Source organism: Triticum aestivum, chromosome 3B (genome assembly GCF_018294505.1).
Source record: "Triticum aestivum cultivar Chinese Spring chromosome 3B, IWGSC CS RefSeq v2.1, whole genome shotgun sequence".
Taxonomy (NCBI): domain Eukaryota; kingdom Viridiplantae; phylum Streptophyta; class Magnoliopsida; order Poales; family Poaceae; genus Triticum; species Triticum aestivum.
Window position 1 is genome coordinate 250,397,712 of NC_057801.1, and position 12,947 is coordinate 250,410,658.

Consider the following 12,947-nt stretch of genomic DNA (forward strand, 5'->3'; position numbering starts at 1 on the left):
CACCGCGTCGACAATGACCTCTCAAGTCGTCAAAAGCAATCTTCATGTCAGCTCGGAATTCGCCGAGCGGCTGGATCCAATAGAGCTCTCGTCCGTAAACGAGCTCTTGGATCGCATCGCCGCCCTGCGAGTCGCTACAGACTACAATCAGATTGGGCTTAAAACCGATCTGAGAGAGATTAACTCTCCCCAGGTCACCCACCACGTCGCAGTGGTAGAGGAACAATGCGGCGACTCTTCTCCTGTATTGAAAGCTAGTCATGTCCGGGCTGCCGAACCCTCCATGCCGGATTCCCGCGGAGGGACAGACTTCGATCAAGAACTGAACCTAAAGTCAGGCATTGGACCGGACTCGTTGGACAATGTTCCACTTTCCAAGCTTCCAAATTCGGAATCTTCTCGGCCCTTGAGCCTTGAGATGGGTAGGGTTCCGGACTCAATTCCACCCACCCACCCAGACATATGCGATCTATCTCTAATCCGGCAAGAGCCCGCTGAAACAGTACATCATTACTGGGCCACATTCCTCCTGGTTATGGACAGGATAAAGGATTGCCGAGAGGAAAACGCAATCTCAATCTTTTGCAATAATTGCACGGATGAGGGAATCTTGAACGCCATCATCCGTCGTGAAGTTACACGCTTCGCCGACCTGGCGTCCATAGTACGAAAGTACTGTGCGATGGAGAGTTTCCGGAAAACCGAAATTAAGTTTTGGGACAATCCGGCCCCGAATACAACCCCAGTCCGCAACAAAAGGGTGGATTACACCCAGGCACCGGGTACAAAAACCAAAAAGCAAAAACCCCATAAAGGGCATGGAACCGTACTGGAGGGGTGGCTTAGCGGACCCTGTAAAATTCACAGTACAGAGGGCGCCACCCCAACACATAGCCTTCGAGCATGTTGGATATTACGGCAGGTGGCCAAAAGTGGCGAGAAGCTTCTAGCCCTGGAAAACCACTCCAACAATGCCGGTACGGTATCAACAGTCTTCGAGACCTTCGCATCAAATAATATGCGGAAACGAACAATCCGCAGCCTCGTCGAAGTCTACCAAGTAGCAACAACAAATCCATGGAGCGACACAGCCATCACCTTCAACGCCAACGACGAACCTAAATTCCGAACAGCCCGAGCACCAGCCGCACTGGTACTTAGTCCAATAGTGGACGGATTTCAACTTACAAAGGTCCTCATGGATGGCGGTAGCAGATTAAACCTCACCTACGAGGAAACTCTTCAAAAAATGGAAATAGACTGGAGCCGCATTGAGCGAAGAAGCACAACCTTCAGAGGAATAATCCCTAGTCAGGAAGCGCGCTGCACCGGAAAAATCACACTCGATGTGGTGTTCGGCTCGCCGGACAACTACAGATCCGAAGAAGTCACGTTCCAAGTGGCCCCGTTCAACAGCAGATATCACGCTATATTAGGACGAGAGGCATTCACAATTTTTCAAGCCGTACCCCATTACGGGTACATGAAGCTCAAAATGTCTGGGCCCGGCGGAATAATCACTCTCGTTAGTGATCCGGACATAGCACTCCGCACCAAGAACAAGACAGCTGCATTAGCCCTGGAGGCACTATCCGAAGCCCTAGCGGCAGAAGAACTTACCGCTCTACGCTCTACTGTGAATAGAGACGATGTGATACTCGATAAGAGATCCAAGTCCTCCTCCTTTAAGCTAGCGGACGAAATAGTAAAATTCCAGGTCCATCCAACGGACCCGACAAAGGTGGCCTCCATCGGGGCACAGTTGAACCCTGATGTAGACGCTGCACTGCGAGAATTCCTTCGGGAAAATTGGGATATCTTCGCCTGGCACCCTTCAGATATGCCGGGAATCCCACACAGATTGGCAAAGCACATCCTAAACATCCTAAAAGGATTCAAGCCAGTCAAACAGGCTCTTCGACGATTTTCCGAACCCAAAAGACAGGCAATGGGAGAAGAGCTAGCCAAACTATTGGAAGCCGGATTCATCAGAGACATCAAACATCGGGATTGGCTAGCAAACCTGGTAATGGTACCAAAGAAGGACAAATCCTGGCGCCTATGTGTCGATTTTAAAGACCTCAACAAGGCTTGCCCAAAGGATCCCTTCCCCCTCCCTCACATCGACCAGATAATCGATGCTACCGCAGGACATGATTCATTGCGCTTCCTTGACGCATACTCCGGCTACCATCAAATCAAGATGGCAGAAGCGGACCAAGCCGCAACGGCATTCATAACTCCATACGGACCATTCTGCTTCAACACAATGCCCTTCGGACTCAAAAATGCAGGCGCAACATATCAGAGCATGATTCAGACATGTCTGGCCACCCAGATTGGCAAAACAATAGAGGCATACATAGACGACGTAGTCGTCAAAACCAAACACGTCGAAATTCTAGTAGACGACTTGAGGCTCACATTCGACAACCTCAGAGCATATGACATCAAGCTGAATCCGGATAAGTGCATTTTCGGAGTACCGGCCGGAAAGCTCCTGGGCTTCATTGTATCCGGTAGAGGAATTGAAGCAAACCCAGCTAAGATCCGAGCTCTGTCACAACTAGATATTCCAAAATACCTCAAACAAATACAAAAATTGACAGGATGCGTGGCGGCTCTAAGCCGCTTTATCTCCCATTTAGGAGAAAAGGCATTCCCCTTTATCGCCTCCTTAGGCGCCCCGAACACTTCCAGTGGACGGATGCTGCCACTGCCGGACTCGAAGAAATAAAAGCCATATTGGCAACAAATCCGGTCCTGGCTGCGCCCAACCTGGGTGAACCAATGTTGTTATACATCGCGGCAACACATCAAGTTGTAAGCGCGGTACTCGTCGTCGAACGAGAGACAGAAGGGCATAAATTCCCTCTTCAAAAACCAGTGTACTACGTATCCACTGTGTTAACCCCCTGCATGTTCCGTTACCCGCACTATCAAAAGATAGCGTATGCGGTGTTCATGGCATCCCGGAAGCTCCGACACTACTTTCAAGAGTGTTCGATAACAGTGGCCTCCGAAGTGCCCCTCAACGACATCATAAACAACCGCGACGCGACGGGCAGGATTGCAAAATGGGCCATTGAGCTCTTACCATTCGATATAACTTACAAACCCCGGCGAGCTATAAAGTCACAAGTTTTGGGTGACTTTGTCGCTGAATGGACCGAAGCCGAACTCCCTAAAGAGTACGATGCATACTCCAATTGGATTATGCACTTCGACGGCTCGAAAATGTTGGCCGGATTGGGGGCTGGCGTCATATTGACGTCCCCAACCGGGGACACAATCCAATACGTACTTCAGATAATGTACACGGACTCCAACAACGCAGCCGAATACGAGGCCCTTTTACATGGCCTCCGGATGGCAATCTCCATGGGCATTCAACGCCTAGAGGTGCGCGGGGACTCAACCTTGCAATATCCCAAGTAAATGGAGACTTTGATGCCAAGGATCCGAAAATGGCAGCATATCGTAACGCTGTCCTAAAAATGTCAGCTCGGTTTGACGGACTTGAATTCCACCACGTAGCCAGGGATAATAACCAAGCGGCCGACGTATTGGCACGCATCGGCGCAAAACGTGACGCTGTCCCTCCAAACATCTTCCTGGAACGGCTGTTTAGACCATCCGTACTATGGTAAGAGGAGCCCGGAAATAACAAACCGGAAGCAGCCGCACCAACCGACACAAAGCAGTCTGACATAACCGGCGATTCAGCCGACGAAATAACACCTTCAGCCCACGACATAATGGCAGTAATCGCCCCGTGGACAGAGCCATTCCTAGCCTACTTGCTTAGGCAGGAACTTCCCGAAGACCAAAATGAGGCCCGCTGCATAGTCCGGCGATCTAAAGCCTACAAGGTCCATGAGGGAGAACTCTATAAGAAAAGCACAACCGGAGTCCTTCAAAGGTGTATCTCCGAAGAAGAAGGGCGTAACCTTCTGGCTGAAATTCATGCCGGACTAGGCGGACACCACGCAGCAGCTCGGGCCCTTGTAGGAAAGGCATTCCGTACAGGATTTTATTGGCCGACGGCCCGGGCAGATGCTCAGGACTTAGTCCGAAGATGCGTCGGTTGTCAGCTCTTTGCTAATCAGAGCCATATGCCACCCACCGCCCTCAAAACTATACCCATTACCTGGCCGTTCGCGGTCTGGGGGCTTGACATGGTTGGACCCCTTAAAGGGGAACCCACAAGCAAAGGTACCTATTGGTCATGGTGGATAAATTCACCAAATGGATAGAGGCCAAGCCAGTCAAAACGGCAGAGTCCGGACCAGTGATAGACTTTATATCCGGGGTAGTACACCGTTATGGTGTCCCCCACAGCATCATCACCGATAAAGGCACGAATTTCACAGCCGACGAGGTTAAATCATGGTGCAAAAATATGGGCATTAAGCTCGATTACGCTTCAGTCTATCATCCTCAAACCAACGGTCAAGTGGAACGAGCGAACGGTCTAATAATGAGCGGCATCAAACCCAGACTAGTGCGGTCACTTACGAAATCTGACACGCACTGGGTAGAGGATCTAGACTCCGTACTCTAGGGGCTGCGGACAATGCCCAACCGTACTACCGGATTCACACCATTCTTTATGGTATACGGCGCAGAGGCAGTTCTGCCCTGTGACATCATTCATGACTCACCTCGAGTGCGCATGTACGAAGAAAGAGAAGCCGAGCTGGATCGGCAGGACAGCTTGGACGCATTGGAAGAAGAGCGCGACGTCGCCAAAGCTCGTTCCGCATTCTATCAGCAGCAGGCTCGAAGATATCAAAGCAGAGAAGTACGGGCCAAGACTTACAACGTTGGCGAACTAGTTCTACGCCTGCCGGACAAGAAAAAGGACAAACTCAAGCCCAAATGGGAGGGCCCTTTCATCATCGATCAAGTCCTGACCGGCGGAGCGTATCGTCTACGAAATGCGTCGGACAACCGGCTCGAGCTGAACCCATGGAACGCAGCCCGCCTCCGAAGATTTTATGCCTAGTGCCGGACTAAGAGTTCGTCCCCTTCTCCCCTCCAAACTTTTACATTGCAGTTGTCTTTTGTTTCTCTTTCTTCTCTCAACCCTTTTTCCAAAAAGCCCTTAAAGGCCTACTTGCGCATTGTTCGCATTCACTTGATGTGCCATCCGCACTCATTATACCTGGGGGCTTCTTTACCAGAAGCTTAATTATAAGGGCTTCATGCCCAGCACATGTGTCAAGCTTCCACATGTACCTTTTATTCACCATTATATGCATCGATATGACTTAAGTTTTGGCCAAGCTGGGTTGCCTGGCTCCTGTGCTTACCCCTACGTTCCCGATTGTTCGGCTAGGAGGTAAAGGGAGCACCTCTGCGATTGTTACTGCCGGGTCAGCCGGATGTGTACCTCAGACTGGGTGAAGCCGAAAGCTAGCGTTCTTAAGGGAATATTCGGTCGGTGACTTGAAAGATGATTTTTTACCTACTTATTTATCTGCCCCCAGATGTTTTTCTGCTTTTTTCGCAGTCCGGACATGCACTTTAGGGCATGCCTCCCAGGGAAAGGAACCCTTAACGGAACTATTCTCCCTGGAAGATGTTTCTTACTAACCATGTAATATAACATAACTAGTTGGGCACTTGTCTGATAAAGCACTAATGACCCCTACGCCTGGTCTCCATGCATACCCCGGTTGTTTCTTAACCGAGAAGGTATTCGGACACACTCCGGACTCTAGGGTCCCGAGGTTGAAGCGAAAAGGTCGGCAAAGACAAACGATCTACAATCCGGCTAGAAGGCATTTCACATGTCATTTTAAAATACATTGTCAAATCTACTGACTGTATTCCTCCTCAATCCCGTCTAACAGGCTGTCTAATTTACAGTCCCGTTGGGAAAATTTAGCGGCCAACTCTACTTGGCCGTATACTAAACTCACAGGGATCTCCTTCCCATCGGGCCCCACAGGTCCGACCTCGGCCATGTGGTTGGGATCCGCCTTCTTGTACCGCGTCTTCACCATGGCCCAAGCCTCCCTGGCACCTTGGCGGCAGGCCGAAATCTTCCATAAACGGAAGCGCTGCCGCACTCCCTGAAGCTTCTCCGCAAGCTCCCCAAGGCCCTCGGGTAGGGAGAGGGCTGGCCATAAAGCCTGGACGACGCCGCTCATTGCCTGCCGAACTCGTTCGAGCAGCTGCAACAGCTCGGGAAGTTGATCACCCGTTGATACGGGCATCTCCTCCGCAGGGCGACCTGTGAGTATACCTACAAGACATATTTTGTCAATTGACTTCCTCGCCGAACTCTTCTTTTCAAAGGAGTCCGCTCAAGCACTTACTATAGATGCCGCGACGAAGCCGCTCAGTCTCCTTAACGGAGCCGGACAGCTCGGCCCGAACACCTTTCAGCTCTTCTCCGAGCTGGGCGTGGGCATCCTGGAGCTTGTTCCTTTCCTGCTGCACCCTATTCAGCACCCTCTCGCCGGCCTTCAGCTGGCGCAGTAGTTCTTGCCTATCCGGATCTTGTCCGGCAGCACCTGCAACGTCATTATTAGACTTGCGCGCACGCCGCACACCACTTATCTTTTTAAAATAATGTGTTACCAGGAGGGGTCTCTGTGTTTCCTCCTGCGGCAGCAAGTGCGGCCTCGAGTTGGGCCTTGCACTCTTGCAGCTCCTGAGACAGTTGGGTATTCTTCTCCGTAAGATCCTGCGTTTCAAATGATCCTTAAATCAGTTAATATAACTACTTTAAGTCTCGGGGGCTACTGGCATATACAACTATTAAATTCTCTTACCCGTATGTCTTTTACATACTGCTCCGTGGCTCTGGTAAAACCATCTTGAGCAGCACGGAGGTGCGCGTCCCCCGCGTTAAAGGCATTCAACGCCTCAGGGGAGAAGCACGCGTCACGAAATACTGTCCGGCGGCGCCTGTGGTTCATGGCGCTCTCCACCTCAGACTTGGTGGCGGACAGTCTGTCGGCATCCTCCGTTGGAGGAGTGTCCGGCTCGCGCCTTGCGCTCGCCTCCCCCTCCAGACCAGGTGCTGGAGCCTGGCTGGTAGAGGTTGGATTGGCAACCTCTACGCCCGCAGTCCGGCGGGCGCTTTTTCTCCTACAAAAGTCATGAGCACTCAAACGCTTCCTAGGAACGTTGCTCCAAATAATTAACTGTGAGCTATACCTTTGCGGCGACGTTTCAGTCCGCGCCGCACTCCTCTTCCGCCTACTGGTCCGGACTGGCCTTTGTTGGTCAGCCGCCGCGGGCTCGGCTTTCTGCCTTGAAGGCGCTTCCTGCAAAACACCATCGTATGCGAAGGTCAGAAATGAGCAAGGAAGAGATAATGGTGTCGGGACTTCGGTCACAATCTCCTGGGAAGCCGGATATAGTCCGGGGTAGTCAGCCGTAATGGCGACTAAAGCATTATCCATGCTGAGCTGGTGGAACACCCCGTCGATTAGCTCCACCTTTATGTCCGGATCCTCTTCGGAGGCCGGATCCTGGGATCTCTCTGGATCCTCGGATTGCGGAGCTGGACTTAGCATGTCCTCCACAACCCGACGCAACTCCTGCGTTGAAAACATGATATAAGAAATTTAATCTTTGAAGGCATGGGTCGGGCCCTTAAAGTGTTCGCTTACCCAATGCCGAGGGTTATTCATGGAGAACCCATTCAGCGGGTTCGTCTGGAGAAAGTCCTCCTTCTCCCCCTTGTACAGGCCGGACAGGATCTTCACCACATCCTCGGCCGAATCCGGTCTTTTGCGGCCATGACGGGTGGCATCGTCTTCCCCGTTGAAATCCCACATGGGGTGGCCCCTGTATTGCAGTGGCTGCACCCCCCGCGTAATGCATGTTGCCATGACTCCAATCATGGTCAACCCGGAATGGGCCAGTAATCTTATCCGGCCCATCAAATGATGGACGCTCTTGTCTTCCTCCAGTTGGGGGCTCCGCGCGCGCCAACTAAGGCGCTTCTTCAGAGGAGCATTACTGAACTCCGGGAGGCCGATCCGAACAGGGTCCGGCAGCGGAGCGTCTTCTATGTAAAACCATTCCGAAGGCCAGTCTTCGGACGCCTTCTTAGGGGTTCCGGATGGATATCCGGTCCCGGCAATGCGCCATATTTCGGCGCCGCCCACTTGGTATATGGACCCCTCGTGAGAGCGGGGTACAAGGCAGAACAACCTCTTCCACAGTGCAAAATGGGGCTCGATGCCCAGAAATAGCTCGCAAAGAGCTACGTAACCCGCGATATGCAGGATAGAGGCGGGCGTAAGGTGATGGAGCTGGAGTCCGTAGAACTCCAGGAGCCCGCGGAGGAACGGATGTATAGGAAATCCGAGCCCCTTATCAGATAGGGGACGAAGCATACCCGCTCCCCTTTGTTGGGACTTGGGGTAGCCTCCGCTTGCTTCCCACCTTGGTAGGTGGCCAACCCGGCTCGAACCGGGACCATGAAGGCCGAAGGGAGATATCCCTTTGCTTGGAGCGTCACCAGCTCGTTGTGCGGGACAGAACATCTCCGCCAGTCTCCTGGCAGTGGGCTGGGAGCGCGAGAGGAGGAGCCGCGTCGACGGTCCATGATGGAATGGATTTTTTGGTCGGAGGCGCTCCGATGAGTACTCGCGGAAGGAAGATGGTGTGATTTGGATCTGGATTCTTGCCTCTCTTATAGGCAGATTATTTGCACAGCTAGGGGGTAAAACATAAAAGATACCCTGGCTTTTCGCATTCGTGCGACGCGTGGAAGATGGCCATTATTGGGCGTGGAAGCCAAGAAGCGCAACATTGATAAGGAAGCCGGACACTGTTCGGCAAACACACGGAATTTGGAGGAGAACCCGCCTTGCAACGCCGAAGACTATATACGCGCTGGACTTATCGTCATTGAAGCCTCGTTCGGGGGCTACTGAGGGAGTCCTGGACTAGGGGGTGTCCGGACAGCCGGACTATCATCGTCCGCCGGACTCCAAGACTACGAAGATACAAGATTGAAGACTCCGTCCCGTGTCCGGATGGGACTTTCCTTGGCGTGGAAGGCAAGCTTGGCGATACGGATATGTAGATTTCCTACCATTGTAACCGACTCTGTGTAACCCTAGCCCTCTCCGGTGTCTATATAAACCGGAAGGCTTTTAGTCCGTAGGACAACAACCATTACAACAATCATACCATAGGCTAGCTTCTAGGGTTTAGCCTCCTTGATCTCGTGGTAGATCCACTCTTGTAATACCCATATCATCAATATTAATCAAGCAGGAGTAGGGTTTTACCTCCATCGAGAGGGCCCGAACCTGGGTAAAAACATCGTGTCCCTTGTCTCCTGTTACCATCCGCCTAGACGCACAGTTCGGGACCCCCTACCCGAGATCCGCCGGTTTTGACACCGACAGTCTTCCTTAGCTATTTTATCAGCTTTGTTGGAGACCAACAAGGATGTGTCACTATCCTGAACCTTATCTGCATTACTTCCTTTACCATTGCTTAATAAGGCACTCTTCCCCAATATTCTGTCAGCATTCTAAAAGAAGAAACAAGAAGACACATAACAGGTTTAGAATGTACTAGTATATGAAACTCATTTTGGTGAACCAGTTCATTAGTAAGGTGGACAAGATTAAACTACCAAGTCTTCTATTACCAAATACTAGTACATAATAAAAGCATCAAACAAACATATATCTATGTCCTATGGTCACTGCATTGTCTTGCCAAATCAAAATAGAGACATGGTTCAAATCATATCAGTTCAAGACAAAGCAGCAGTGAAAGAATACTAAGCGTGGGAAACTACACGGCACAACAAGATTTCAGATGGGTACCACGGGTCTACATGTACAACAACACTATTGGCTCTGTTGCGATTCTAGTAATGTGCATGATATGAGAAGTCAACAAGATTTCAGATGGGTACCACGGGTCTACATATACACAATTGAAATTGAAATCAACAGAGCTATTGATAAGAGCAAATCTGTTAAGGAAACATGCATGAACATACTTGCTATGCCATTGGAGTTTCGATTGGATCCTTCAATTTAAAAATAAGGTTTTATGAGTAAATGCAGTGATACAAGAGCAAAGCAGTATACACGATAGCAATCATAGTTAAAAAAGGCACGCCTAAGCAAGCGCTTAAGCGTGTCTAGGCTCTAGGCGTTGGCAAAATGCATTGCGCATAACTACGCTTAATCTGTGCATAACTGCGCATAAGCATGGAGTTTGGTCAGTGATGTCTACTACACAACCTTCTTCTTGTAGACGTTGTTGGGCATGCAAGTGCACAGGTTTGTTGGACAGTAGCAAATTTCCCTCAAGTGGAGGACCTAAGGTTTATCAATCCGTGGGAGGCGTAGGATGAAGATGGTCTCTCTCAAGCAACCCTACAACCAAATAACAAAGAGTCTCTTGTGTCCCCAACACACCCAATACAATGGTAGATTGTATAGGTGCACTACTTCGGCAAAGAGATGGTGATACAAGTGCAATATCGATAGTAGATATAGGTTTTTGTAATATGAAAATATAAAAACAGCAAGGTAACTAATGGTAAAAGTGAGCATAAACAATATTGCAATGGTAGGAAACAAGGCATAGGGTTCATACTTTCACTAGTGCAAGTTCTCTCAACAATAATAACATAGATAGATCATATAACAATCCCTCAACATGCAATAAAGAGTCACTCCAAAGCCACTAATAGCAGAGAACAAACGAGGAGATTATGGTAGGGTACAAAACCACCTCAAATTTATTCTTTCGGATCAATCTATTCAAGAGTTCGTACTAGAATAACACCTTAAGACACAAATCAACCAAAACCCTAATGTCACCTAGATACTCCATTGTCACCTCAAGTATCCATGGGCATGATTATACGATATGCATCACACAATCTCAGATTCATCTATTCAACCAACACAAAGTACTTCAAAGAGTGCCCAAACCGGAGAGTCAAGACGAAAACGTGTGACAACCCCTATGCATAGGTTCATGGGCGGAACCCGCAAGTTGATCACCAAAACATACATCAAGTGGCACGTGATATCCCATTGTCACCACAGATAAACACGGCAAGACATACATCAAGTGTTCTCAAATCATTAAAGACTCAATCCGATAAGATAACTTCAAGAGAAAAATTCAATTCATCACAAGAGAGTAGAGGGGGGAGAAACATCATAAGATCCAACTATAATAGCAAAGCTCGCGATACATCAAGATCGTGCCATAGAGAGAACACGAGAGAGAGAGAGAGAGAGAGATCAAACACATAGCTACTGGTACATACCCTCAGCCCCGAGGGTGAACTACTCCCTCCTCGTCATGGATAGCGCCGGGATGATGAAGATGGCCGCCGGTGATGGGTTCCCCCTCCGACAAGGTGCCGGAACGGGCTCCCAAGAGGTTTTGGGTGGCTACAGAGGCTTGCGGCGGCAGAACTCCCGATCTATCTTCGTCTTCGATGGTTTTAGGGTATGTGGACTTATATAGGCGAAAGAAGTTGGCCGGGGGAGCCTCGAGGGGCCCATGAGAGGGGAGGGCGCGCCCGGGGGGGCCCTATCTCGTGGCTTCCTCGATGCTCTCCTGGCTTGCACTGCAAGTTTCCTGGGTCACATTCGTTCCAAAAATCACGCTGCCGAAGGTTTCATTCCGTTTGGACTCCGTTTGATATTCCTTTTCTTCGAAACACTGAAATAGGCAATAAAACAACAATATGGGCTGGGCCTCCGGTTAATAGGTTAGTCCCAAAAGTAATATAAAAGTGTATAATAAAGCCCGTAAACATTCAAAACACATAATAATATAGCATGAATGCTTCATAAATTATAGATACGTTGGAGACGTATCAGCATCCCCAAGCTTAATTGTTGCTCGTCCTCGAGTAGGTAAATGATAAAAGAAAGAATATATGAAGTGTGAATGCTAGCAGGTGCACAAGTTTGATCAATGATAATTTCAATCACCTTTTCTAGCATCATTATATGTCATAACAGTAGTTCATCTCATAAAACTTCTCACGAACAAGTAACAAGCAATTCACATGTTAAAGCATAGACCATAAAACTAGCAAACTTCATTCTTAGTCATCAAACAATTGCAATTCATCTTATTTTCAAGAAGGGTCTAAGTCAAAGCTTTGATTTAGCAAACTTCACATACTCAACTATCATATAGTCTTCTACAATTGCTAACACTCATGCAATACTAATGGTTATGGAGCTTTAATCGGACACTGAGAAAGATAGGGGCTTATAGTGTTGGCTCCCAATGTATTAACCTTTGGGTGATGTCAACAATAATAGTTCATGCTAACTTACATCCAATTGGATATATATATATCAGGATCTTTCCAACACGAGGTGCTTGCCAAAGGATAAAATGAAAAGGGAAAGGTGAAGCTCACCTTGACTCTTGCATAAAGTAAAAGACATAAAGTAAAAGATCGGCCCTTCGCAGAGGGAAGCAGGGATTTGCAGAGGTGCCAGAGCTCAATTTTGAAATAGAGATAAATAATTTCGAGAGGTTTGATCTCATTGTCAACATAACAACCAAGAGTTCCCAATATCTTCCATACTACATACATTATAGGCGGTTCCAGAACAAAATGGTAAAAGTTTTTACTCCCCCTCCACCAACAATCATCAATCCATGGCTTGCCCGAAACAATGGGTGCCTCCAACTAACATCAAACCTGGGGGAGTTTTGTTTGCAATTATTTTTTATTTGATTTTGATCTTTTGATCATGGGACCGGGCATCCCGGTTACCAGCCATTTTTCTTGTGAATGATTAGCTGAGTCCACTCATCTTGAGAATAACCCACATAGCATGGAAGATACTGACAGCCCCTAGTCGCTACATGAGCGATTCGGGCATACAAAACAGATTATTATTTGAAGGTTTAGAGTTTGGCACATGCAAATTTACTTGGAACGGCAGGTAAATACCGCA